Source organism: Giraffa tippelskirchi, chromosome X (genome assembly GCF_054371585.1).
Source record: "Giraffa tippelskirchi isolate mGirTip1 chromosome X, T2T-mGirTip1v1.2.pri, whole genome shotgun sequence".
Classification (NCBI taxonomy): domain Eukaryota; kingdom Metazoa; phylum Chordata; class Mammalia; order Artiodactyla; family Giraffidae; genus Giraffa; species Giraffa tippelskirchi.
In genome coordinates, this window is record NC_137289.1 from 19,555,964 (window position 1) to 19,576,503 (window position 20,540).

Sequence of the window (20,540 nt, forward strand, 5' to 3'; positions counted from 1 at the left end):
GGGTTGGTGGAGACGTTATTCCCATTGGAAATGATGTTCCCATTGGAAGGCCCATTATTCTCGAATTGGTGAGCCAAAAGTATCTTCTTTGAAGCTGAAGACCAAAACAAAGTTTTCCTTGCCCATGTCATTAGGATTTTGACAAAATTCAATAGGAATAAAACTAACTTTTGTATAGAGAGCAGATATTTTTGCCCCAGGATGGCAGCCCTATGTTAATTGACTCAACCAAAAGTTTGGCCTTACTCCTTTGTACCCATGGTTATTGAGACCTAGGGCTTCCCCAGGTGGCATTAGTGGTAAAGAACCGGCCTGCCAATGCAGGAGACTTAAGAGACATGGGTTCAATCCCTGGGTCAGGAAGATCTCATGGAGGAGGGCATGGCAACCCACTCCAATATCCTTGCCTGGAGAATCCCATGGACAGAGGAGCCTGGTGGGCTATAGTCCATAGGTCGCAGAGTCAGACACAACTGAAGTGACTTAGCACACACACACACACTGAGACCTAACCTTCAACTGTAAACTTATTTGACATATGGCCAGGGATGTTTCCATATTCTGTGTAGGCTCGGTGTTAGTATTTAGTGAATGCAAAATAATAATAATGAGGTCAGCTCTGTGTGCCTAACTATATACTTTCCTTAGATAGCAACCATGGTAATTTTCATAGCAATTATTGAGTGGAATATTTCCAGCAGAGTTATAGTTAATGTTCAAAGTAAAAATTGTGTTATTATTCATAAGTACTTCGTTTTCTTGGGTAATTTCCTAATATAGTTAAAGTATGGTCTTATTTGTTTAGTTGATCTGTGTTATTTACTTCATAGTCCATATCTTGCTAGTTCATAACTTCTCAAGGTAGTAACTATTCTGCACTATGGGTAAGCAGTTGACAAGACCAAAACAGCTAAGAGAATTCCCATTGTGATATGTCCTAGATAATGACGCCCAGGTTCAGATCAGTTTATATCCCATGTCGCTGAAGACTCTTCTGGTTATTCTCATGGTATCATTATTAGCAAATTTTGAGTCATCACAACAAGAAGAAGAGCCAAAAGACTGGAGACAGGCACAAAGTTTTACCCTCACCTTGAATAAGGAGGGGCAGTTGGATTGTGGAAACCACACATCAGGGAACCTGGTATCACATCTTCCCCAAATTCTAGACTAGAATCTTGGGGACTGTGAGCTTCCAGACACCATGGTGATGGTTACTAGGAGCCACTTTGGGCTCACTCAGAACAAATCAGACCACTTCCCCTTACTTGTGTGTACATGTGATACAGATATGGTATACCTAGATTCCAGCAAAGTGTTTGACAGAAATTCCTATGATCATTTTTAAACAAGTGGCACAAAATGTTGGCTAAGTAATCATATGGTTTGGTGAATATGTAGCTAATTCAGCATCATTCCTAAAGAGTGTTTTCTTAATGTGTCAGTGTTAGCCTGGAGAGAGGCTTTTAGCTGTTTGCTTTGACCTTTACTGCCTAAAGTTTTTACCAATGACTTACTACAGACAGAGAAGACATACTTCTTAGTGATGGCATGAAGCTAGATGGGGTTAGCTGATGCATAGATAACACAATCAGGATCTCAAAACATCTCAGTAGGACAGAATGACAGAGAAAACTAGCAAGGTGAAATGTTTCGGGGAAGAATGGGAAGTATTACATGAAGGTTCACAAACATGATTTAGCCACTCTTCTGATGTGGCCATTATTGGAGGGTGGGGGGAACAGAGGCAGGTAAATATATACATATGTGTTGGAGTAGAGGAGGGAGAGCATGCAAGTAAGTAGCTAGAGAAATACTATCTATCCTGTTTAAAGGTTCAGAAGAATTCTTTGAGGATTGTAAGGTTCACTATTCCACATGAGTTTTTAATAAACCAATACTACCTGTTTCCATTGTAAAGTCTTATTGGTATGTGACTTAGAGTCATAATGAGAAATTGGAGAGCCACAACACTATATAATCTAGTTTGGGGGAAAGTACAAAGGCTTTAGAACCAAACATAGATCTATGTTTAAGTCCCACATGTGTCACTTTGTGATTGCCTAGCTTATGGCCGAATTATTTAACTTCATTGTACCTCAAGTCCCCTAATCTGTGAAACAGCTATACTGCAATCTATCTTGAAGGTTTAATAGTAGTGTTAGAGATAATACATATAGTAGCACAGTAAATCATTGGTCTCCAACCTCTTTGCCACCAGGGACCGGTTTCGTGGAAGACAATTTTCCATGGAGCAGGGTTGTGGGGGCATGGTTTTGAGATGATTCAAGTGCATTACATTTACTGAGCACTTTATTTGTTTCTTTTTTTAATTAATTAATTTATTTTAATTGGAGGCTAATTACTTTATACTACTGTAGTGGTTTTTGCCATACATCAACACGAATCAGCCACTGGTGGACATGTGTTCCTGTTCCCCATCTGGAACCCCCCTCCCACCTCTCTCCCTATCCCATCCCCCAGGGTCATCCCAGTGAGCACTTTATTTCTAATCTAATGCTGCCACTGATGTGATGGGAGGTACCAGTCTGTGGCCTGGAGGATGGGGACCCTTGCAATAAATTATAGCTACTCTTTTTCTTCATATTATGATAGTCTGAAGAGTTAACATAAAGGAAAGTCACAGGTAACCTTTTAAGTAACTTGATTCACTGTGCCTCAGTTTATCAGTTTTTGGAATGTAGAAACTATAACTTTTCTAGGTTGAATTATTGTTTAAATGATTTTAAATATAATTATCTCAACCATAAAGATTCTTGGAAAAATATGTCTAGCCAATCCTTGACGGATTTTTTAACTATTTAAAGTTCAGTTTGGCTCAAGGTAACTGAATGGAAAATGAAAAAAATTTTAATTATATATACATACATATGTATTAATATGTTCATATGTGTATGTACACACACACACACACACACACACACACACACACACACACACACACACACACACACACACACACACACACACACACACACACACACATACATATATATGAAGGAGCATGTGTTTAAATTCAGTTCCTCAGATTTTTCCAAGTTTGAACTCTGCCCTAAAGTGGAGGATCTATAAATAGGCAGGCTATCCTTAGAGTATAGCTTAGAGACCATGATCCAGAAGTGCGATTTTAATCTTCAGCCCCACCAGGACCTTTCATGGAAGGATGGTATCAAGTGAAAAGACTTCAGAGCTATAAAGTTCAGGGCAAATTAATCTGCATTCCTTTTGAACATCTTGCTCTCTGGTTGAAGATGGTGAGCAGTTCCTATATTTAAAACCCGGCTGACATGTTATCCTTATTGGCAGATGTCTCACAGGAGGTATTTAGAATGATTTTGAGTGGCATATAATATGTTCATGAGTATGTGTGTGTGTATTTCACATGCCGACAGAGCAGAAAGAATTCACAGGGCTTGGGGCTACTGAGCTTTCTTGAGACACCATCACTTTCAGCTGTCGGGGTGATGTCACAAATGCCAGAACACTGCCTAGGCCCAGATTCCCAAAGCTCAATTTTGCATTGCAGAGTCTAAGGCAGACAAGACCCCTTCCTTGGGCTCTGCCACCTAAGAACCATGGAATTTGTTAGCTACAGGCTGGGACCAGCCGCCACTTGTTGTCAAGCAAAAAGAGAGCTGCCCCCTGCTGCCTGAGCCTTTATCCCTGCCTGGGATACCATGGAAAATGGGGAAGGAATCCAGACTCATTAATGGGCTAGTACAAAAGGTTAAGCCAAGCTAGAGGCAGTTCGTTATAGCTGCATATGGATTCTTGAAGGCAGTTGAAGGATCTCCAGACCAGAATCCGGTGGTGCTGTTGCCTTTGTTCGCCAGACCCAAGTATATGATAAGGGTGTTCCTGTAGGGAGCAGTTTTCTTATTGCTAGTTTCTATTTTACAGAATGTCATTCCCCCGGCTATTGTATAGCAAATTGGTTGATCAATAATTGCAATCTGATAACCCACAGTACCAATTATTGTTAAAGCTACAGGTTTTATTGTAAGAGGCTGAGATGGAGCTCAGGTCTAAGCTTCTACTTGAATGAACAGCCTTTGTTCTTATCTGTTGTTCTTGGAAATCAGTTAAACCATGGTTGCTTCTATGACTCCTTTTCAAAATGAAACTCAATCAGGAAAATAAGTAAAACATATATATAATTTATATAATATATAGTATACTTTATATATATATCTCCTCACTGTTCATTTAGCGCTTATTTATTGAATGCACACCTTATGTGCAATGCTGAGTCTGGTGGGCTCTATTGTTATGATATAGAGAATCCCTCCTCCTTGTATAGACTTCTCACATATACGTGTATCATTATCATTTGAATTCATTTGTCCACTATTGAGCAGCTCTATGTACTGGAGGTAGGGGCTGTGGACAAGGATATAGGAATAAGTTTAAGCACACTTCTTGCTTTGAAGGAGGGTGATGAAAACATACCTATATAGCTATAATCCAATGCATAGTATAAGTGTCACTAGACAAATATAAACCAAGTACTCTGTTCACCCAGAGCAGGGAAGGATTAATTTCTACCCATTAGACAAGACTTCAAAAATAGGTAGCCTTTAAGCCTGTACGGCTTTGAAAGATGAGGAGAATTTTGACAGATAGAGGTTGGTGGGAAGGATCTTCCTGGCAGAGAAATGTGGTATGCACAGTGGCACAAAGACATGAAAGTGCATCAATAGCCAGAGTGGAAGAGGATGTAAACAGTGAGAGATGAGACTGAAAAGATGGTATACTGCAAAATTTGGGAGGGTCATGAATAGTACAGAGAATCTGAATTTCCCTCTGTTATCAGTGTTAGTTGGGGTAGAGAGAGAGGGGCATGCAAGTGAGTAGCTAGAGAAATACTATCTATTCTCTTTAAAGGTTCAGAAGAACTCTTTGGGGATTGTAAATTTCACTATTCCACATGAGTTTTTAATAAACCGATACTACCTGTTTAATAAACCAATATTCCCTGAGCCAGTGCAGAGGTTGGAGCCAGAGTGACGAGGTCAGATCAGTGTTTTATGATGTTAACTCCACGAGGAGCATGAAGGGTAGCTTGGACATCAGAAATTGGGAGCAAAGAGTTCAGTTAAGCTTGCTCGGGTTCACGAGGCAAAGATGCAAAGCTTGCTACTAAAAATCATTCACCTTCCTTTCCACTTCCTGATGGAACAGTTCAGGGGATGAAAACTGCTCTGTACCTAGTCGAGCCAGTCATCTTCTGACTGTTAGCCAGGATGCAGGGAAACTGGAGTGTGCATTGGTTCAGGCTTCAAGAGTGAAGGTAGCGTGGTGTGACCTCACAGCAGACCAGTACCTAACTCAGGTCTCACAGAAAAAAAATTATTTTGAATTCTGGTATTTCATTGAACCTGAAGTAGAAGTTCTCACAATAGAGTATTTAGAGTCCCTGGTGAATGTGTTAACTATTACTTTTTAATCAATTTGTTACACACTTTTTTATTCAGGATTCCAATTAAAAGTGGCTCCTTGGCTGTTGAATGTTGAGCGTCATCCATTCACCGAAGCCTCAAAAATTACCAAAACTGTGAGAAAGAGTGAGAGAGATTATAGTGGTTTTTCTTCAGCTGCCACCGTGGGTGCTTAGATGTGCTGGAGAGACGACTGTGTTTCGTGACAGCCTCACAAAGAGGAGGGGGCGGGACCCGAGGGAAGCGGTGACTGTTCGCCTTCTCCAACCTCCTTAAAACACATTTTCCCATTTGTTACCAACTCCTGTGTCTTTCTAATTATGGCAGCTACTTACAATTTGTGCTGTTTCCCTAGAATGGTCTTCAAGAACTTTATACCCTTTATATATAGGGCCCTGCTTGTTCATTTTACTCAAACGTCTGCTGACAATGAGCTGACCTGACCTTTCACCGAGGCTGGCTGGCTGGCAGGCACTCGATACCACTTTTTCTCTCCACCTTAGCACTCTTGTGCCCTTGCTGGTCAGAGCAGATATAGAGAAGGCAAGCAGTGTAAAAGCTTGTTTACAGCACTTCCACAAGGGTAGGGTCTTATCTGCCCCACTCACCAATGTATCTTCTGCTTCTAGAACAGTGCCTGGCACATCTTAGGCAATGACTTTTTATTGCGTGAATAAGTGAAGTATTCTGTTCCAGCTTTTGAACCATCTGTTTAACTCCAGTGTAGGGAGTCTATAAGTTTTATCCTATGCCTGTTTCACCGTGGAATTTGGGGAGCAGAAAACTTGCTTTCTAGTTTCACAGGTACATAGAGGAAATTCTGACCTAGAATGGACCATGTGCAGTGTCTCACTAGTACCTGATTGAGATGATGAGATTTGGGACTTTTCAGCTAAGATGATTAATGAGATTTTTGGACTTAGAGTTGAGTCTGTAATGGGTTGAGACTTTCAGGAATATTGGGATAGGGCAAATGTATTTTGTTCCTAGGGAGATAGTGTGCATGCACGAAAGAGAGAAAGCAGGGGCATTCTTTCCAGCATTAAAAAAGTTAGTAAATATTACACTACAGTTTAACCTTTAAAGTATGTACAGAATATGCTAAATCTGCCAAAACCATCTAGAATAGTGCTTCCTTCACTTTAAAATTTTATTTTACTTTTACTTTTTCCAGTTTTATTGAGTATAATTGACATATAACATCGTGAAAGTTTAAGATGTACAATGTGTTGATTTGATACACTTCTATATCATAAAATGATGACCACCATAGCATTAGCTAACATCTCCATTCAATCACAGCATTACCATTTCTTTTTTATGATGAGAACATTTAAGATCTCTCTTTCTTCACTTTCTTGAGAAACATGGTGGAATTGTACCGTGTCCACCCCATGAGTCCTCCATTCCATTCGTTCAGAAGTTCCTTAACTTGGCAGAACCTGGAAAATTCGTGATCTCACTGTTCTGTCTTCCTTTGTTGACCTTCATTTGGCGGCTATGCCATGGTTCCCATTCAGTGCAATGATTTTTGACAGAGACCCCAGGCTGTGGCCTGCTCCCTCCTATTATGCCTACTCTGTCTCTGTAAAATACGGTATTGAGAGGAGATGGGAAACCTACTTTATCTGCCAGAGCCTGAGTAACAGGAACTTTCATTTTCTGGCTGTCTCCTTTCTACTTCAAGCTCAGCTTGTTGAGGCTTGAAGAGCTAAGATGAAATAATAATTCATGTCCCTGTTTTATTTCTCAACTCATCTTCCTGGATTCTAAAGACTGTGATGATTCCTGCCTCAGTTATATGTGAGAAACTTTCTTATTTGCAGGCTACAAAAGTGAATCAAGTGATCAAAATCTTTATCATCATCTATCCTGTTTACACATATTTCTTGTGCTTTTCTATACGAAATAGTTTCTGTGAGGGAAGACAAATGGGTCTGTGATCTTATCTATCCTCAGCATCATCTAGTCCTGATCTCTCTTCCCTGGACCCCGTCAATCACCAAGTGCTTTTGTGTCATTCTTTGTAACCTTCTTTGTCTGAGATCCTTTTCTATCTGTATACCATCACCCTTCCTCCAGGCCTGCCTTACTTCACCGCCAATCCCCTGATGGGCACAGTGACTAGAAAAATCGATGAGACACTCACTGCCCTTGGCTTCTAGGGATGGGCAATCTTTTTTTTTTAAACATCTTTGTTTTCTTAAGGCACTGAAGTCTCCAATATGATTTTACATTTCACTTTATATTTTTCTTTTTTTGATCCATTTGTACAACTTCTGTCTCTACCACAAAAATACTTGTTAAAAATGACTCCTGGAGAAAGACAGTGATCAAGACTACATAGCATTTATTGAGTACTTGCTGAGTGCTGGTACTACTGGGTGTTTCAAAACATCTAATAAGAAGCACCATGCTTGCTATATGCTCCTTCTAGATTTTAAAAAATCTATAATCTATAAATGCTTTTGGCTTGAGAACCATACTTGCTATGTGCTCCTTTCTAGATTAAAAAAAAAATCCATAATCTATAAATGTTTTTGGCTAGTGATAATGAACAGCAGCACTTTTTTTTTCCAAAGCAAAAACACCAGAAGTTTGGAAAGGAATTTGCAAGTTGTGTTGTAATGCAACTGATCTCTTTCTTCCTGAGAAAGCTGGTTTCTTGCCAGAGCGTTCAATTCAGGCCCATGCAAACTGGGTATATTTATAGAGGGCTGAAGGAGGAAGAAAACATGATAAACTTTTCTCCCCAGTACAGCAGACAATGGTAAACAATCACCAGGTGAATACCACATAGCACACAACTTGGAGAATCAAATGCCATCTTGGTATATGGCAGCCAGACATCTATTAGGTTGAAGGGTTCCCCCTTGCCCCTGTGGGCAGACAGTTGAGGTCTGGAGACTCAGAAATGCTATTCTGGATGATGGCAAGCTCTCAGAAGTTTCTTTGAGCACTCTTAGTGTGGGGGACATCTAGGAGAATATACTCCCTAAAAGTGCCTCCAAATTCTTAATATAAAATGTTAAGAAAATCAGAATTTCTGCATTTAAAGTGCTTTAAGGGGCTTCCTTGTTGGCTCAGATGGTAAAGAATCTGCCTCCAATGTGGGAGACCTGGGTCAGGAAGATTCCCTGAAGAAGGGAATGGCAACCCACTCCAGTATTCTTGCCTGGAGAATCCCATGGACAGACGACCCTGGTGGGTTACAGTACATGGGGTCACAAAGAGTTGGACATAGCTGAGAGATTAACACACACAAAGTGCTTTAAAGTGTATGAGGCTCTTTAATTTACATGACCGTGTGTATTTCTCACAAATATTCTGTGAGCTGGTTATCATTAATATTCTCTTTTACAGATGAAGATATTGACACTCAGATTTTAAGTGACTAAAAGGTTGCATTTACTCTAAGTTCTATGATCTTTCTTCCACTCTTTGGAGGGAAGAAGAACCATTAAGACAGTCTCTATATATGGCAGGTCATTGGAAGTAGCCTGGAACTAGTAGCTCTACCTCTAGTAATTTCTGCCAGGGCAAGTGTAACAGTCCACAAAGATGTGTGTATAAGGACATTTCAGTGGTGGTGTTTGCATGGAAAAATTAAAAGCCGCCCACATGTCTATCAATAGGAGATTTATCATGTGAACTATGCCACTTTTATACAATGGAATAATCTGCAGCCATTAAAAATATTGTTAAAATTTTGTTATGGATAGAAAGCTATCCGTGATATACTGTGAAGTACAAAAAGCAGGTGATGAGACAGTGCTAAGGTACAATCCAGTTTTAACAAAAAATTAGCACATGTGTAAAGGTATGTACAGGGAAAGAGTCTGTAAAACTACATATCAAAACATTAACTATAGTGGGGTAGTTTTCATTTTATTTTCTACTTCTCTGTTCTCTTCCCAAGTACTTTTTTTTTTTTTTTGAATTGTGAGTTAAGTTTTATTTGGGGCAAAATGAGGACTGCAGCCCAGAAGGCAACATCTCAGATAGCTCTGAGAGACTGCTGTCAAGCAGCAGTGGGGGAAAGACAATATATAAGGTTTGGGGGAAGTAGTAGTAGTAGTAGTAGTTTAGTCGGTAAGTCATGTACAACTCTTGCGACCCCATGGACTGTAGCCCACCAGGCTCCTCTGTCCATGGGATTCTCCAGGCAAGAATACTGGAGTGGCTTGCCATTTCCTTCTCCTTCCCAAGTACTTTTTAAAAATCATCTTCAAATCTGAAAAAGCAGTGTTCTGAGACACAGATTATAGTTACCCTACCCATCACAGCTATATGCATTTCTCTCATTTTTCCCATTAGCCTTCATCTTTTCAAACTCAGGGTATCAGTGATTTTCATCTGTCATCATATGGCTTTGCCTTCTTCTCCACCTTTCATTATCTTACTTCCCCTTCTCTGGACATTTTCCTGTTACATTTTGCCTTTAATACACCATCAGCAGAAGGTAATCCCAAATATTCTTGGAATAAGGTACAGTAGCACATATACAGTAGCTCTAAAGTCAGTATTGCAGCTTTGAAGCAACATCTCTCTTAGTGGGTTGCTAGGTGCAGACATTTAGAAGTTGAGCTTTCACTGGGAGAAGAGTAGTAAGGAGCTGTGGACGCTGGTTGTTTTGACTTAACTCAGAGATGTGTCTCCACTTCATGTTGTCTGCTACACCAACATCCAGCTAAACCCCAAACTAAGTTTGATTTGGGGAAAAAAACCTTTCAAATCTATGGAATAAATGCTGATTCCAGATATAATATCCAGACTCTATGAAATAAGACAGCCCTGATCTCTCAGAGACCAAAGATAAGACCATCTGACAGCTTTGCAACGTCAGAGATTTTCAGTCATTCCTTTACACACATGTAAAACCTTCAGACTTTCTTGCGAAAATAATCTTTATTTCAAAAACTAGCTTTGAAGTTTGAAAATCAAAGCAGACCAGCTGTTTCTCAGCACAGAGAGGACTTTTCTGAAACTGCTAGAAAGCTAATAAGGATTTCAAAGGCCGGTGATAACTTAACTCTAATACCCAGAGTACAGGGAGCACCGGGGGTGGGTACAAGCTGTTTACTGCAACTAACACATTAACTAGGGAGTCTGCCAAACCTATCTCTTGTTTTCCCCTCTTTTCCTTTCTCTCGGAATCTGTTTTTGTACTTCCTTTCACAATCTCCTGGCTTCTTTCTTTTCCTTATCTTTCATTTTTTTTCCTTTTTCTCCCCAATTTTTCTCTTATCTCTCCCTCCACATCTTTTTATTTAACCACCTCATTGCCCAAACTTGCTGTAGCATAGACCTGGACTATATTTTAACCATTTATTATATCTTCAGAGTGGAGTTTTTTCTCCCTCTGTTATTTCTCTACAGGAGATGAAGCCAATATTTTATATTTATTCCACAAAAACAAACAAAAACTAGACTAAATCAAGTGGTTTCTTAACTTGTGTGTGGCCCCCATTGATTTTTTTTCCCTCTGTGGGTCAGTGGCCCTTGGTAGAATAAAGGTCCCCACCCTTGCACTAAGGGGTCTTGCCAATTTAATTCTTCTTCAGAAAAGGAGATGAATAACAGTATGGACAATTAGTTACTGTGGGTGGGAGAAGGAATTTGACTGGAGGCCATTTTCTTTGGAAAGAGATAGGAAAGCACAAGAGGTTGCAATAGTTTTACTTGTGAAAAATAGAGGGTATGAAACAACTTGGTGGAAAGTTCAGCCGAGAACGGGAACATCTGGGGCTTATTCATGGTTTTTCAGAAGTTTTTGAAGTTTTTTTATTAGCTGGGTTGACCTCAGATTGAGGAGGAGATTTTTCAACTGTTAAACAGTTTTTTCTTTGCATTCCTAAAGTCATATTGTGCTCAGCTTGTTAATATCTGCACAGGGGGCCTTGGGCAGAGTCGCTGAGCGGCATGCTTTTGGGACATATTTCCCCAGAGCTGGTATTTCCCTTTCTTGTTGAGGATTTGCATGTGTCCCTTTCATCCATGCACACAGCAGATTCCTCTGCAAATAATTGCATTTGACATCACAGTTGTTGGATAAGATGCAGGGGAGGGGGGGAAAAACCCCCATTTCCCCTACACTGAGACAGCTGGAGGGAGGAAGCAGGTTAGACAGGGAAATACATAAACATACCTGGAATGTAGCAGCAGGTAATTCTGTCTGTGTTAGTCATGATAATAACTTGCATGTTGGAATATCAACGAATGTAGATTCCAAGATGTCTAGAATTCAGAAAGGGGAAAAAAAACCACCACAAATTGACACCTAGCATCTCACTGATTTACTGGGCCTGATGCTGGAAACACTGGCAAACATGTTTAGTTAGTATCAATGGAGCATGTTCCAAGGCACTTTCCCCTAATTTTTTCTAGGGAAGGATTGTAGGTCATTTATTGGGAGCTTCTGGTGGCCACAGCAAGAACATCCTGCAGGGAGACCACCACCCGCCCCACCCAGCTCCCGATAGGCTGAAGGGGAGGGGATGTCATCAGTAGAGGTTTCTATTATTTGGGACCCTCAGAAGGGCAGACTCTCCAAAAAAGAGTGTTTGTTCACCGCATGACAGTGCTGAGAAAAGTGAAAAATAATCTATGCCCTAACACTGTGACCAGAAATAACTCTCTGTGTTAGAAATTAACCAGTACTGCCTAAACAGAAGCCTTCATTCTTAATGTCTGCAGAATGTTCTGTGGCTGAAACTCTTGGAGGTAAGTCAGTGATTTTTTTTTTCTATTAACTGCCAGGCCTACAAAGGTTTCGTGCAAGCAAAAGAATTCAAACAAATTTCCAAAAATTTGACATTGAAAAATTTGGGGAATTATTCTGACACAGATGTTCTGTGTTCTGTATTGGGTTTGTGGTCTATGCCAGGCTCCTTGATTAACAGCTAGAAGACATAGACAGTTCAATAAATCAACACATAGTACTGAGCTCCTATTCTAAATGCTTATTGTTTATTTAGCTACTGAGTACCAGGCACTTGGCTAGGCCCTGGGAATCTGTAGAGGCACAAAGATGAATCAGACACAGTTCCACCTTCAAAAAGCCATTGGTCTCATAGAGGAGACAGACAGAGACACAAATAATTATAATACAAGGCAGAATGTGATTTGGGATTTTAAGACAGGCCCAAACAAAGTGTTGTGGGAGCACAGATGAAACAATTAGATTCAGCTACAGGAATTGGGGAAGAATCTGTGAAGGAAATGACATATGAGATGATTCTTGGAAGATACATAGAATTTTAACAGGAGGTTACACAAGGCTAAGAGCATAGCATGGACAAAGCATGGAGGTGTGAAACCGTATGGTGTATTTGGAGGACGGGGATTAGTGAAGGTACCTGGAGAGGGTTATGAGAGTTGGGAGACTCACTGAAAGTGTAGCTTGGGCAGTTATGAACTTGAGTTAGCAGCCTGAGAGAAAAGTCTAACCGCAGATTTAAAAAAAAAAAAAAATCTGACTCATATCATTCCTTTGACGCCAAGTTCCTTGGGTACAATGTTAGAACTCTGCCTCTACTCTTAGGATCCACAATTAAATTTAGAGGCAAGGCATTCATATATACCTACACTAGAAAACAGAAAGATGTACACAGTACATGATACAGTATACATGGACACCAGCTGAGGAGTGGAAGGAGGAAAGCACAAGATATATTATTGGTGATTTATTGTTCTTGAGGCCAATTTGGAGCCTTGGTATATCCCCCACCCTATTCAAATATCACACCCTTCCTAGATAAACACTGCCACAAACCACAAACAGACTTCATTTATCAACACTAATGGCTGGGAAGGAAGGGAACGGGAGAAAAGGCTGGTGGGTGAGGAACAATCAATTCATTTTTAGGTTGGAGAATGAGAAAATTAACTGATCATAAATTCCCAGTGATTGGTTTTTCTCCTGTTTTATCATGAATAAAGAATCTGTTCACATTTTTAAAGTAACACCTCATAGTACAAAATGGAATAAGCAGGTAGGCCAGATTCCTTCTTTGTGTTTGTAAAGGTGTGAGAACAGTAGTTTGTCTGACCCACATGTGGACTCCCTAGGGGACAAAAACCCTTCTCGTCATGTAGGAACACATAAATATTTGACACTTCCTGCTGTACTGAAAATAGATTCAATTAAAATATCTAGTAATGACTCATTTTGATAACCAGGTACTTACACATCCTTATTATTTTGCCTTCAAGAATTTAATAGATTTGAAAGACAATCCCTGGGTGAATTTATGTTGCCCCTAGTAGAGTTTCTTTCTGGACATCATTGTTTAAGTCATCATGGATAGCCTGAGACAGGAAGCCCTGGGGAGAGTAGAGTTTACTAAGAGTGAACCTTACTCTCCCTTTGGATCTGGTTGGCTAAGGCATCTACTGCCTTTTAGAGCATCATTCTTCCCATTACATTTCCATTGCCCTACACTACAAGCACCAGTGCACCTGTTTTGTACTGGAAAGGAAATAAGTGTCAAAGTGCGAACAAAATAAGGACAATTGGTTCATTCCTAGTTCATGTGTGACTGGAGTACAATTGCTCTTCCCAGCATGTTGGAGGGGGGAAAGGCAGCTACATGGGGAAGGAGTATTAAATTGTGGCTTGTGTCCAGATCCATTCCAGCTATCATCCCTTTAAATCATTCCAAAATAATGCCAAGTTCATATTTAGAAGTGAATTTTCCAGAGAGCCTACCTTCTGAATAGCAAGGGGAGATCTACTAGTAAAACCATGTAAGTCACCCCCGGCCCCCAGTCAAAACTAGATTGATGCAAATGCAAAGGGCCAGGGCTCCAGAAGTTTCCGCTTTGAATAAGATGTGATGCCAGGGTTTCAGTGACTTTGGGGGCATTAAAGGCCCCATGGCACTTCTTAAAGGAGAGTTTGCCCAGACCGCCTTGGCCAGAGTTCACATCTGGTAATTGCATCTGTTGACATTGGCTTGCCTTGTCCTTTCAGCGGCATACAATATTGCCTTGCTCGCATCCTGTCTCAGACCCTTGCATAGTGTTGCTATATGCTGTTAAATAGCAGTTGCATCTCACCCAGTGGGGAATGCATGTGGAAATCCTTCAGGGAAAGTGGTGCAATAGAAATGATGTTTTTTCTTTTGTGAGCCAGGAAGTGTTAGTGTAAGAAACAGATTCAAACACTGTGCAGACTAACCATTAATGTGTGCAGCAGAGTAAGAAACCACCATATGCAAGGCCAGATATGTTAGGGATCAGCAAGACCCCTTAGAGATAGGAAAATGAAAACAGTGTTTTCTGAAGTAATCTTGAGGCGTGCCCTATAAGTTCAGAGTAACATCTAAAGAATTTTGAAGTTTTCTGGAAAGTAGAAAGCTTCTATTGGCATGGGTCTCTGCAGTTTACAAAGCCCTTTTTATATACACAAGCACATTTAATTCCTATAACCCTGTGAGGTAGGTATTACTGTTATCCTAATTTTATAGCATACGAAACTAGGGATTTGTGAGGTTCAGAGATCTGCCGAAGGTTTCACTTCCAGTAAGTGGAGGAAACAAAGGAGATAGGAATCCAGGTCTTCAGACTCCAAATTCTTTACTCTTTGCAGTATACCATAGCACAATGAATGTGTTGTTTGTGGTTTGATAAACAAATCATGGGTCTGGCATATCATCTTAGGTACATTTTAAACATTGAGTTACTAAATTTCTTGGGGATTCTGGAAAGCCCTGGTAGTTTTGACACCTCAAAGTTAGGACCAAAATTTCAAAATATTAACTCTTTTTTATTTTTTTTTAAAGAAACCTTTCTAAAGTAGACTTCCTTACCTTTTATGACTACATTGTACTATAGATAGAGATGCTTTAAGGTGTCACTTCAGTGTCCAAGACTCTTCTTGTCTACCTCTGCCTTTGGTTCAGGACTTTACCTGGTGGCTTAGTGGTAAAGAATCTGCCTGCAATGCAGGTGACACAGGAGATGCGGGTTCGATCCCTGGGTTGGGAAGATCCCCTATAAAAGGGCAAGGCAATCCACTCCAGTATTCTTGCCTGGAAAATCCCATGGACAGAGGAGCCTGGCAGTGCTGCAAAGAGTCAGACATGACTAAAGCACTCACACACGCAGTGCATTTGTCTGATGCCAAGTCCTCCAGTCCTCACAGAGTAACTCAAATAAGTATTGTCTAGCTGGCCTATTTTCATTTTCTGGTCACTTATGCATTATTGGATAAATAACGATATTTTGCATCCATACAAGAGTGAGTATAGATTGGAAATCACTAGTTCTACAAGTAAGTAGTTCAGTTATCTGTCGGGATCTGTCTGTTCCAATATAAATTCATTATTATGAAATACTGACTGTAAGAGCCATGAGTATGGAATTAAGAAAGAGGAAGAGAAAAGAGCTCATGCAGACTGTAGAAGGAAGAAGTGTGTATAAATTGAGCAAAACAACACATTTCCGGGGGGAACAACATAAAATAAAACAAATACTGAAAAAACTGAAAGACATGGGATGGAAAAGAGAAATCTCAGAGGAGTAGTAATTGAGTTTTTAAAAGTATCAACTTGAACTTCCTGTAGTTAATGTGTCTCCCGGCTAATGGCATGATTACAGTGGCTGAAAGCTAGGATAAGCAAGGAGTCTGGGAAGACATTGCTGGCTTCCTATTGGGTTTTGATTCCAAGGGCAGGCATTTTCATTAAAGCTTGTTTTTCTCCTTTGTCACATTGACTAACATTTCTCCCTTTTTTACAAAGAGATTTTTAACCACTTTAGTGAAATATAATTTACATTTAATAAAATTCACCCATTGTTGCTCAGTCGCTCAGTTGTGTCCAACCCTTTGAGACCCCATGGACTGCAGCACACCAGGCTTCCCTGTCCTTCACCAACTCCCGGAGCTTGCTCAAACCCATGTCCATTGAGTCGGTGATGCCATCCAACCATCTCGTCCTCTGTCATCACCTTCTCCTGCCTTCAGTCTTTCCCAGCATCAGGGTCTTTTCTAAAGAGTCAGCTCTTTGCATCAAGTGGCCAAAGTATTGGAGCTTTAGCTTCATCATCAGTTCTACCAATGAATATTCAGAACTGATTTCCTTTAGAATTGACTGGTTTGATCTCCTTGCAGCCCAAGGGACTCTCAACAGTCTTCTCCAACACCACAGTTCAAAAGCATCAATTCTTTGGCGCTCAGCTTTCTTTATGGTCCAACTCTCACACCAATACATGACTACTGGAAAAATCATAGCTTTGATTATACAGACCTTTGTTGGCAAAGTAATGTCTCTGCCTTTTAATATGCTGTCTAGGTTTGTCATAGGTACAGTCTGAAGAGTTTTACTAAATGTATACAGTTGAGCAACCATCACCCCAGTCCAATTTGGAACATTTCCATCAGCCCAACAATTTCTCCATGCCTGTTTGGAGTCACTTTCTGTACTCATTCCCAGCCCCAAGCAACCACTAAACTGCTTTCTGTCCCTATAGATTTACCTTTTCTGAATATTTTGTATAAACACAATTATATAAAATATGGTCTTCCGTGTCTGCCTTTTTTTCACTTAGTATAATGTTTTTGAGGTTCATATATGTTGTAGCATATATCAATATTTTGTTCCTTTTTTTTGCTGAGTAGTCTTTCAGTGTTTGGATATATACCCCATTTTGTTTATCCATTCACCAGTTGTTGGACGTTTGGATTGTTTCCGGATTTGGACTACTATAAATAATGCTACTATGAACATTCACGTAGAAGGCTTTGTATGGACATATGTGTCGTGGTCTGTGTGCAGGTTGGAAAAGAATTTCCAGATACAGTATTTCAGAAAGGAGTGAGTTTATGAGAAACAAAGATTAGAGATAATCAGGGCACTGAGAGCTCAGAAGGCTTGACCTCCTGACAGACCAGGGAGAGCTGACTGTTGGAACAGCAGGCTGGCTCAAGGGAGAGCTGACCCCTTTCATAGGCTAGCAGCCCATTTTTATAGCTTCAAAACAAATAAAATTCCCACTGGAAGGGTGGCATTAGGTGATTGGTTAGGGTGGGCATTTTTACCTAATATGGGGTCAGGGAGCTGGCCAGTTTAGATCAGGGGGGGCTCATGGCAATGACTGATGTGGGGCTCAGTCATTTCCAGAGATGATCTTGTTCTGGGCTCCATGTCTGTGGCCTTGGAACAAGGCCTCACACCTGTGACCTTGGTATGGGACTCCACAGTATGTTTTAATTTCTTCTGGGTAGATAACCCAGGAGAGTCATATGATAAATAAATGTTTAACTTTTTAAGAAACTCTAAACTGTTTTCCAAAGTGGTTGTACCATTTTATAGTCCCACAAGCAATGTAGGAGAGCTCTAATTTGTCTGCATTCTATTCAACACTTGGTATTGTCATTCTTTGAGTGTAGACTTTTAAGTAGATGTGTAGTAGTACCTCATTGTGGTTTTAATTTGTGTTTCCCTAGTGGGTCATGGTGGTAAGCACCTTTTCATGTGTTTCTTGGCAACTTGTATATCTTCTTTAATGAAATGCCTGCTCAGTCATTTTGCATGGATATTTTATAGTTTAAATAAGAGAGGAGAAGGGGAAAAATGTGACTATGCTAGGATATTATACACTCCTCTCTTCTACATATTAATTAGCTTGTTTCTCTTTCAGTTGTTTTGGGGCTTTTGTTTGTTTTGTTTTGAATAAGTGAAGGACTAAAATGGTCCATAATAGTTCCCTGGGTTAAACAGAATTTCTGAAGACATTGATAATCTTCTAAGTAGAGTTTCTCTGTAGTGGGTGTGTGTGAAGGTCGCTCAGTTGTGTCCAACTCTTTGCGACCCCACGGACTATACAGTCCATGGGATTCTCCAGGCCAGAATACTGGAGTGGGTAGCCTTTCCCTTCTCCAGGGATCTTCCCAACCCAGGGATAGAACCCAGGTCTCCCACATTGCAGGCAGAATCTTTACCAGCTGAGCCACCAAGAAACTTACCGTAAATTACTATGGGTGACATATTACAAAATTCTTTTACATGTATCATCTCATTGATTCCTCACAGTTGCTCTATTAGGTACTATAGTCAGTCTTCTACCTGAAGTTTCCACATCTATGGATTCGACCTACCTCAAATTGAAAGTATTCAGGAAAAAAAAAAATTCCAGACAGTTCCAAAGAGCAAAACTTGAATTTGCTGACCATGGGCAACTATTTAGAAAGCATACTACATCACATTTACAACTGTATTAGATATTGCAAGTAGTCTATAGGTGATTTAAAGTATACAGAAGGATGTGCATAGGTTGTATGCAAATACTTTGCCATTTTATATAAGCGTTATGAGCAGCTGAGGATCTTGGTATCCACATGGGGAACTAGAATGAAAACCCCATGAATACAGAGGGATGACTGCATTTTAATCTGCTTATTACAGATGAGACTGATTAGGGAAGTGACTTGTACATGTGTAATCAGTTGGTAAGTTGGTAGAGCTGAGTTTTGACCCCAGGTCTGGCTCCCAATACTCGACTCTTTCCACTCTATCAGGCAGCCACACATAAAGGTCCACTCTGGTTTTTTGTATCAGAATTTCAGCAAAGCCCAGATTAGTAACTTCAGGATATCACTTGTGGGAATAGCTGCTGGATAAACTTACAGGAAGCATTTCCTCCATTACCTGATTGAATGGTTTTGCCCATTTTCCCTTGGCCCAGATGTTTGGATTTCTGTATTATGGACAACTTGATTGTAATCTGGAAACAATGAGGACTCAGAACATCTGTTGAGAGGAAGAAAGCTAATAGATGAGATGGCATATTCTGATTGGATATTATTTTAGGAACAAGTCAGTTTACATAAAACCAATTAAACAATGTTTGACAAAATGCTAAGTTGTAGGATCAAAATATTGTCCAAAAATTAAATGGAGAAATAAGAATATTAGTGTCTATAATATTGGAGAAATTATTGTTTAATTTCTTATATTCAGTGGCCTCTAAGGTTTTAAGAATGTTTTATTGTTGGGGTTTAGGTAACAGTTCTGCATCATTCAAGAGCACACTTTTATTTATTTATTTATTTAATAAATTTATTTATTTTAGTTGGGGGCTAATTACTTTACAATATTGTGGTGGTTTTTGCCATACATTGACATGAATCAGCCATGGGTTTACATGTGTTCCCCATCCTGAACCCCCCTCCCACCTCCCTCCCCACCCCATCCCTCTGGGTCATCCCATTGCCCCAGCCCTGAGCATTTGTCTCATGCATCGAACATGGAATGGTGTTCTGTTTCACATATGATAATATACATGTTTCAATGCTATTGTCCCAGAACGTCCCACCCTCACCTTCTCCCTCAGAGTCCATAAGACTGTTCTATGCATCTGTGTCTCTTATTCTGTCTCGCATATAGGGTTATCGTTACCATCTTTCAAATTCCATATATATGCATTTGTGTACTGTATTGGTGTTTTTCTTTCTGGCTTACTTCACTCTGTATAATGGGCTCCAGTTTCATCCATCTCAATAGAACTGATTCAAATGTATTCTTTTTAATGGCTGAGTAATATTCCATTGTGTATATGTACCACAGCTTCCTTATCCATTCGTCTGCTGATGGACATCTAGGTTGCTTCCATGTCCTGGCTATTGTAAACAGAAGAGCACACTTTTAAACATTTTGTCTGTTTTGCCTCATAAATCACTGAGAATGCACCAGAATTTCAGTATTGTAATATTCATATGAAGACTCCCAAACTGCTTCACGTAGTCCAATACCACATAACACAGAGAAACACATCCTTTGTTAGACGATATGGCTTGTTAGGGTTGGAAATTGTGGTTATTATTACTGGGGTATGCAAAAGAAATATAAAACACAGTGCCTTCGCCTAAAGATCTTGCAAATATTGAAGCTGTCAATATTCATGCATAGAGAATAATTAGGAAATGATATAAGTCAGAACCTAAGAAACTGCTAAATGGAGCACAAGAACATAAAAATTGTGACAAGAAAAGAATCATTGGAAGCTGAGTGCTATGGCCAAAACAGCTAGCACAGTACTGCACTCTAGCTATTTATCATCAAGTATACTAAAGTTTGG

The 20,540-nt window shown here is 40.0% G+C and overlaps 1 protein-coding gene across 7 annotated transcripts in view; it reads left to right on the forward strand.

Moving 5' to 3' along the window:
- The window catches only part of GPC3 (glypican 3), a 531,061-nt gene that overhangs the window by 428,470 nt on the left and 82,051 nt on the right, over window positions 1–20,540 (forward strand). The gene's annotated exons all lie outside the window — the stretch shown is intronic.